This window comes from Sorex araneus, chromosome 5 (genome assembly GCF_027595985.1).
Source record: "Sorex araneus isolate mSorAra2 chromosome 5, mSorAra2.pri, whole genome shotgun sequence".
NCBI classification, from domain to species: domain Eukaryota; kingdom Metazoa; phylum Chordata; class Mammalia; order Eulipotyphla; family Soricidae; genus Sorex; species Sorex araneus.
Genome location: NC_073306.1, coordinates 80,305,105 through 80,312,979, shown reverse-complemented (window position 1 = coordinate 80,312,979; position 7,875 = coordinate 80,305,105). Strand labels below are relative to the sequence as shown.

The window sequence follows — 7,875 nt, the reverse complement described above, 5'->3', positions numbered from 1 at the left end:
GCGGGCCGCGGCAGCGGCCGCACGGTTTTGGGTTTCTGTATAAAGTCCAGGGAAAGTACAACCAGAAATAACATCACTATAAACTTTTACCCTTTTATGGTGCTCATAAGATGGAGAAACCTAGAGAGAGGCTCGGCGTCTCCGTTTTGCGCTCAGGAAAGCCGCGGCCCCTGCGCTGTGCTCAAGAGGGAGGAGTTGAGAGAGAGACAGGTTAAAAGAATTGGGGGATGCCCGGGTCCCACAGCTTCAGCACGCCGTGGGGTCTCTGGTCCCATGCCGGAGTTAGTTCAGTGGGCTGCTTGGGGTCCGAGGGCGCTCCCTCGGGCCCCTCCATCATGCTCCTTCCACAGCCGGGTCCAAAAGGCTCAATCAACTTTTAGACCAGCCATCATATTTTCTATTATATTGTACTGAAATCTCCATCTTATAATTTGTTTTGCCGAAAAGGCTTTCTCAATTACTGTAATGTAGACTGTAGGTTAATCAGTAACTCTAAAGTAGTGATTTTCTTGATCAGTATTTATTTGATTTTATTTATTTTCATTCATTATTTGATTTCATTTAAAAATGTATCCTAAAAAATTGCATCCTAAGGTAGCCCCTATTAAAAGTTAAAAAAAATTTTTAAGCACTATGATTTACAAAGTTGTTCATAATACAGTTATTTCAGGTTTGTGATGTTCTAACATCAATCCAATCACCAGTGTGACCTTCCTTCCACCAATGTCCCTAGTTTCCTTCCCCCCTCCAAACCTGTTAGAGGCACATAACAAATTAACTTCATATTGATTACTTCAACAAAATAGCAAATAGAATTATTACAATTTGTGCCTTTTCTCTCCCCCCACTCCCTGTAGCTGCTCGGCCTGTAGTTCTGCATGAGGTCGCAGGCTGTGGTCTCTGTTCCATAGGATGGGTTTTGTTAAAGTTGTCAAGAATAAGGTGTATTTCAAGAGGAACCAAGTGAAATTTAGAAAATGGGGGAGAGTGTAAAATCTACTACTATGCTCAAAAACATTTGGTAATCGAGGATAAAAATAAATACAGCACACCAAAATATAGGATGATCATCCTTGTCACCAACAGAGACATTATTGCTTATGCTCATATAGGAAATATGATAGTTTGTGCAGCATATGCTCACGAACTTCCTAAGTACTGTGTCAAAGTTGGCCTGACAAAGTACACTGCAGCATATTATACTGGTCTGCGGTTAACCTGCTGGCTTTTAGATAGCTTTGTCATGGACAAGATTTATCAAGCCAAGTGGAGATCACTGGAGATAAATATAATGTGGAAAGCATTGGTGGACAACTTGGTGCCCTCAGCAACTATTTGGATGCAGGACTTGCCAGAACTACTCCTGGAAACAAAGTCTTTGGGGACCTGAAAGGAGCTTCGGATGGAGGCTTGTCTATTCCTCACAGTACCAAATGATTGGGCTGGAGCGATAGCACAGCGATTGGGCATTCACCTTTCACGAGACCAACCGGTGTTCTATTCCTCCGCCCTTCTCAAAGAGCCCCGCAAGCTACTGGAGTACCAGCCCGCATGGCAGAGCCTAGCAAGCTACCTGTGCATATTGGACATGCCAAAACCAGTAATAATAAGTCTCACAATGAGAGACGTTACTGGTGCCCACTCGAACAAATCAATGAGCAACGGGATGACAGTGACAGTGACCAAATGATTCCCTGGCTATGACACAGAAAGTAAGAAATTCAACACTGAAGTGCATTGGAAACACATTATGGGGCAGAACGTTGCAGAGTATATGCATTCCATAATGGAAGAAGATGAGGATGCCTACAAGAAACAGTTTTCTCAATACATAAAGAACAACAAAACTCCAGACATGGTGGAGCAGATGTAAAAGAAAGCTCATGTGGCTATACGGGTCAACCTTGTTTAAGAGAAGAAACCTAAGAGAGAAGTTAAAAAGAAGAGGTGGAACTGTCCCAAAGTGTTTCTTCCCTAGACGATCAGGTAACCCAGAAGAAAGCAAGTTTCCTCAGAGCTCAGGAGTGGGCTGCTGAGAACTAAAATCAAACTATGATTTTTTAATGGAGAATTTGTAAAGTTACTAAGTAATAAACCTATTGACCAAACAGTGAAAAAAAAAAGCACTTTGTGATGATGACTGCTATATGATTTTAACCTATGCAAATTTAATACAATATAATCAAATGCCTATTCTTCTTTACTTAAATAAGTTTTCAACTCTGGCTTTTAAAATATATTACATTAAATTTAATTTGCTACTTGAGGCTGGAGCAATAGCACAGTGGCACAGCGTTTGCCTTGCACGCAGCCGACCCGGGTTTGATTCCTCCACCCCTCTCAGAGAGCCCAACAAGCTAGCGAGAGTATCTCGCCCACATGGCAGAGTCTGGTAAGCTAATATGCCAAAAGCATTAACAAGTCTCACAATGGAGACGGTACTGGTGCCTGCTCGAGCAAATCGATGAGCAACGGGATGACAGTGACAGTGGCTTGAGTCTCATTATGGTAGCCATCAAATCTTCCCTGCCATTAATAAAACTTTACTTTTAATTTTTTGCTAATATATCTTTGAGTTTACACGAAACAAGTAAGGCCTACAAGTGGAAAATACAGTAAAAAGAAACCCCTTCCTGTAAGCTGATTTCTTCTTACACAAAATACTGTTTATTTCCCACTACTCTTTCTGTTTCTGTTTCTACAGTAACTGGATGGTCTCATGCACACTAGATTGCAGTGTACACTGGGGGTTGTACACTTTAGTTACGGTGTTGCACACATTTGGTTGTGATTCACTGAAGATCAGACACTTAGTTGTGGCACCAGGGATCCCAATCAACAGTGCCCTGAAATCTCACTCATAGCCTTTATTTTCAAGACAGGTTCTTCATCACTGAGTGATCAGTAGGTCTTCTAAAAGTCCTTTTCTATAATAATTTTATTTTAATTTTTATTAAATGGCCATGATTTATAAAGTTACTGATAATTGAGTTTTAGGTATACAACAATTCAACACCAATCCCTACACCAGTGTCAACTTCCCTCCACCAGTATCCCCAGAATCCCTCCCTACCCCTAGTATATGTGTTCACAGGAATGGTAACTACATCATCCTACCCTGTCTCATGAATACTCATTATTATAAATTGCTGGAAATGTCAAGATATCTGATGGGGATGAGAGGGTGACATCAAGGTTGATGGCCAAAGACCTAGAACAAAGAAATCTCACTGATTTACCAGGATGTCAAATCTTCTTTGGCTGAGACTTCGGAAGTTTTTTTAAACTACATATATAGTCATAGATTTAATATCCAAAACTTAAATTTGTTATTTCAAGCTCAAGGATTGAAAAAAAAATTTGTTTTATGTAAAAAGTAAAAAAAAAAAGTTAAAAAAGCAAGAATTCTCTTGAATATCAAATGTTATTATTTATGGTTTTGTTTGCATGTACCCCAACAATAGGATTCTAATTAAATATATATATATATATCAAATTGTTTCTTCTGCATGGAGTCAGAGAGTAAGCATTAAAAAATACCAGGCATAGCAATTATCTAATATCTGGAAGAAATCTCCCTGGACTTCTTGTTAAAGTACAGAAATTCAAAACCGCGCGGCCGCGGACCTTATTTGTCTTCACAGTAGGTCTGAATCTAGTGGGGTACTCCTAACAACAATAGTGAGGTTTGTGTTGAAATATTGAATGTAACCAAAGTAAACAGAATGTAAAATGAAACTTATCAGTTACAAGGTAGGGGGTGGGGGGGCGGGATGAGAGGTGTACTGTGTGGGTTTTTTTTTTTTTTTTTTTGGTGGTGGTATATGGGCACTGGTGAAGGGATGGTTGTTTCAGCATTGTATAACTGAGACCTAAGCCCGAAAGCATTGTAATCTTCCACATGGTGATTTAATAAAATAAAATTAAAAAAAAAATGCCAGGCATAGTCTGTTTTACATTAAGAATTTTTCTGTCCCGCCATTTAAAAAAATTACTTTCACTAAAAATCTTTTAGTAAAATAGTCCAAACAACAACAACAAAAGAATCAATGGGGGGTTTAAAAACATTCTCTATCTAAATCTGATAAATAAAAAGGTTGAATTTTTCATCTTTAATAATCTGCTATATTGTTTCAATTTTCTGCTTTCTTATGCTTATGCAAGTCAGACTCAGCACTCTCCACTGAATTCCTTACAGGAAGTAGTTACTGAATGTGTTACCAGTTCCTAACAAAGAAAGGCTAAAAGCTTAACCTCTAGGGCTTCCAAGTACTTAGATTATCAGAAAAAGAATGATAGATAATTTCCAACCAAAACTAAATCTGAATATACTTTTCATTAGAGGCTGGATACTAACCTCTACTCTTATACGCATCCCAAATTATAAATAAAATGGAAGCACATTTTTATGAGGAATTTTAGGATGAAGGGTTGTGGAAAGCTATTGTCTGAAGAGCGAACTTCACTTCACAAATCATTAAACCAATGTCAATTATGATTTCTATGTTGACACATTCTTAGAACAGTAAGAACAGTTCTGGTTATGCTGACACATTTTGGCATACATTATTATGGTCTTCAAAGGCTGTAAACAGTGTTACTGTGGGTTCTGTTCAGAAGTTTATTACTGTGCTATAAAATTAGAGAGGCACTGGGAATCTTCTCATTTCTTCTTCCTGGAGAGAGACAGTACCTTCCTTGCTGACATTGCCCTGGCCTGAGTAAAGATTCACAAACCACACCTGTGGCATGCATTACCGACCTCAGACTCACTACCTTTGGAACTGCTCTTCTTGATGTGGAATCCAACCACAAGGCTCATGAATTCTGTTAACAGTCCTTTATCTATTGCATTTGTTAGAATTCAAACAGAGGGAAAGTGACATGATATAGTGGCTTCCATGATAATAACCATGTATTACAGAATATGTCTTGGTTTGCAAGATTTTTCTCCAAAATAATTTTTATGTGAGCCACTAAATAATCTAGTGATATTTTATAGACCAAAAAAGACAATGATACATGAGGCTCTGGTTCATCCCTGGGGAAGACAACGAAGAAAGAAAGTAAAAGAGAGGGAGAGAGAGGCAGAGAGAAAAAGAGAAAGGAAAGGATGAAGGAAGGGAGGGAGGGAAGGAAAAAGAGAGGGAGAGGAAAGAAAGAAAGAAAGAAAGAAAGAAAGAAAGAAAGAAAGAAAGAAAGAAAGAAAGAAAGAAAGAAAGAAAGAAAGAAAGAAAGAAAGAAAGAAGAAGAAAGAAAGAAAGAAAGAAAGAAAGAAAGAAAGAAAGAAAGAAGAAAGAAAGAAAAAGAAGGAAGGAAGGAAGGAAGGAAGGAGAAGGAAGGAAGGAAGGAAGGAAGGAAGGAAGGAAGGAAGGAAGGAAGGAGAGGAGAGGAGAGGAGAGGAGAGGAGAGGAGAGGAGAGGAGAGGAGAGGAGAGGAGAGGAGAGGAGAGGAGAGGAGAGGAGAGGAGAGGAGGAGAGGAGAGGAAAATAAAGGAATGGGGAAGGAAGAGAGGAAGGAGGGAAGGAAGAACGGAGGAAGGAAGGAAGGAAGGAAGGAAGGAAGGAAGGAAGGAAGGAAGGAAGGAAGGAAGGAAGGAAGGAAGGAAGGAAGGAAGGAAGGAAGGAAGAGGAAGGACACAAGAAAGAAAGCAGATATAAAATTAGAAGTCTCAAAATACCTTCCCAAATTCACATTTGGAAGCAGAGCTGACACTTGAGCAATGAGCTTTTATTCCAAAACCAATATGTGTTCAATAAGCTATAGAAGACGGCAGCACAGCACAGTTTTCTGTAATTGATAAATTGTTGATCAGGGCTCCAACTCCAGCTCTGCTACTTAATGATTAAATGTGGGAAGTTCCTAAGTTATAGATAGCCCTGCCTTGACTTTTCCATCTACAAAATAGATATGCTAACATATACATAATAATTACATAATTATAACGGGATTGACTGTATTAATGCATGAAAAACATTAAGCATAGAGCTTAGGGGCTGGAAAGCTAGTACAGAGATAGTGCTATCTGTCCAATCCTTGCCACGACACAATCCCCAAGCTCTGCTGGGTGTGGTCCTGGTGATCTTCTGAGCCACAAGGCCTGAGCAGCATCACAACCCCCAGTCTTAGCACTGAGCCATCTGACTCAATTGACTGAGAATCATTGGGTGTAGCCTCAGCATCCCGATGCCCCACTTGGGAGGTATTCCCCTGCCTCAAAAAAGCACAGAGTACAGCACTCAGAAAATTTTCAATAAATAACAGCTGTTAAAAATAAAGGGGGGCTAGGAATGTGGCTTGTGGCAGCAGAGCACATGCCTTACATGTGTGATGTCCTGGGTTCAAACCCTGCTTTCCTTGGCCCATCCTGCCCAGTACCAGCAGGAGTGACCCACCTTCTGTGACAGCCATGACTACCACAACAATGACAAAAAAGGGAAGATTAGAGTTTGTGGAGGACTTTGAGGGAAAATTCTGTTTCTGTGACTTTTCACAGCATACTGTTAGTCAAAATGGTCTGTGAGTCTATTTCCTTTCCCACCTAATGAAGGCAACAGGAACTTTATGTAAAAACCTATAAGCAATATAATTTGCAGCTGCTTTGAGCATAGAGTTCTCCATTGGTGTGTGTCTGTGTCTGTGTCTGTGTCTGTGTGTGCGCGCACACGTGCGTGTGTGCTTGTGCATGTGCATTCACCTTAGATGTCTATTGGGAAAGGAGGAAAAAAACACGAAAGATCCTGGTATCAAATTTAGCAGCTTTCCTACTGTGTTAACACTCATCCAGCAACCAACCAAGAAGTTATGGGGCAGCCAATTAAAATGCAAGAGAAAGTGGTGACATTTGAAAACTGCCAGATCTGGAAAAGCATACACCAGAACACAGACAAGGCGACTACTGAGTTAAAAGGCTTCATGTTTCTTAGACAGCAACAATCTAGTTTGGTAGATTTCTTAAATGTTCATCATTTGTTATATTGCTTTTGTATGACTAAGTTTTGTTTTGAGCAACACCTGGCAATATTCACGGCTTACCCCTGGCTCTGTGCTCAGGAATCATTTCTTATGGGTCTCAAAGAACTCTATGTGGTGCCAGGGATTGAACTTGGGTAGTTCATATGCAAGGCAAATGCCCTTCTCACTGAACTATCACTCCAGACCTCCTCATTTGTTTGAAACACTGTAGGGTGACAACAAATAGAAGGAATTATAATATTCTCAGTGACCTGGTAGGAATGATAATAAGGTGAGAAACCAGAAGAGAAGAAGTGAGTTCTAATTCCCTTGATAAATACTTTGTGTGTTTAAAACTAGTGAAGGAAAGCTGAAGTCATGAAATTTGCTTATAAGTGGATGGACACAGAGTGTATCATGCTAAGTGAAATGAGTCAGAAAGAGAGGAACAGACATAGAATGATGGTACTCATTTGTGGAATATAAAATAACATAATATGAGACTAACACCTAAGAACAGTAGAATAAAGAGCCTGGAATATTGCTCCATTGTGGGAATGCCTGAGGGTAGATAGGCATTCTACAGCTCATTTCATGAGGGTATACTGCCTCATGAAATGGGGGAGAAGGCAGCTGGGATAGAGAAGGGATCACAAAGTCAATGATGGTTGGCTGTATCGCTCAGGATGGGAGATGTGTGCTGAAAGTAGATAAAGGGCCAAACATGATGGCATCTCAGTATCTGTATTGCAAACCATAATGTCCAAAAGCAGAGATAGAATAAGAGGAAAATTGTCTGCCATAGAGACAAGGGAAGGGGTGAGATGGGGTGGGGAGGGATACTGGGGACATTGGTGATGGAAAATGTGCCCTGGTGGAGGGATGGGTGTTTGATCGTTGTATGACTGAAGCTCAAACCTG

The 7,875-nt window shown here is 40.1% G+C and overlaps 1 pseudogene; it reads left to right on the top strand.

The window, feature by feature from the left end:
- Nucleotides 1–897: 897 nt before the first annotated feature.
- On the top strand, nucleotides 898–2,043 carry LOC101549060 (60S ribosomal protein L5-like; annotated as a pseudogene).
- Nucleotides 2,044–7,875: the final 5,832 nt, after the last annotated feature.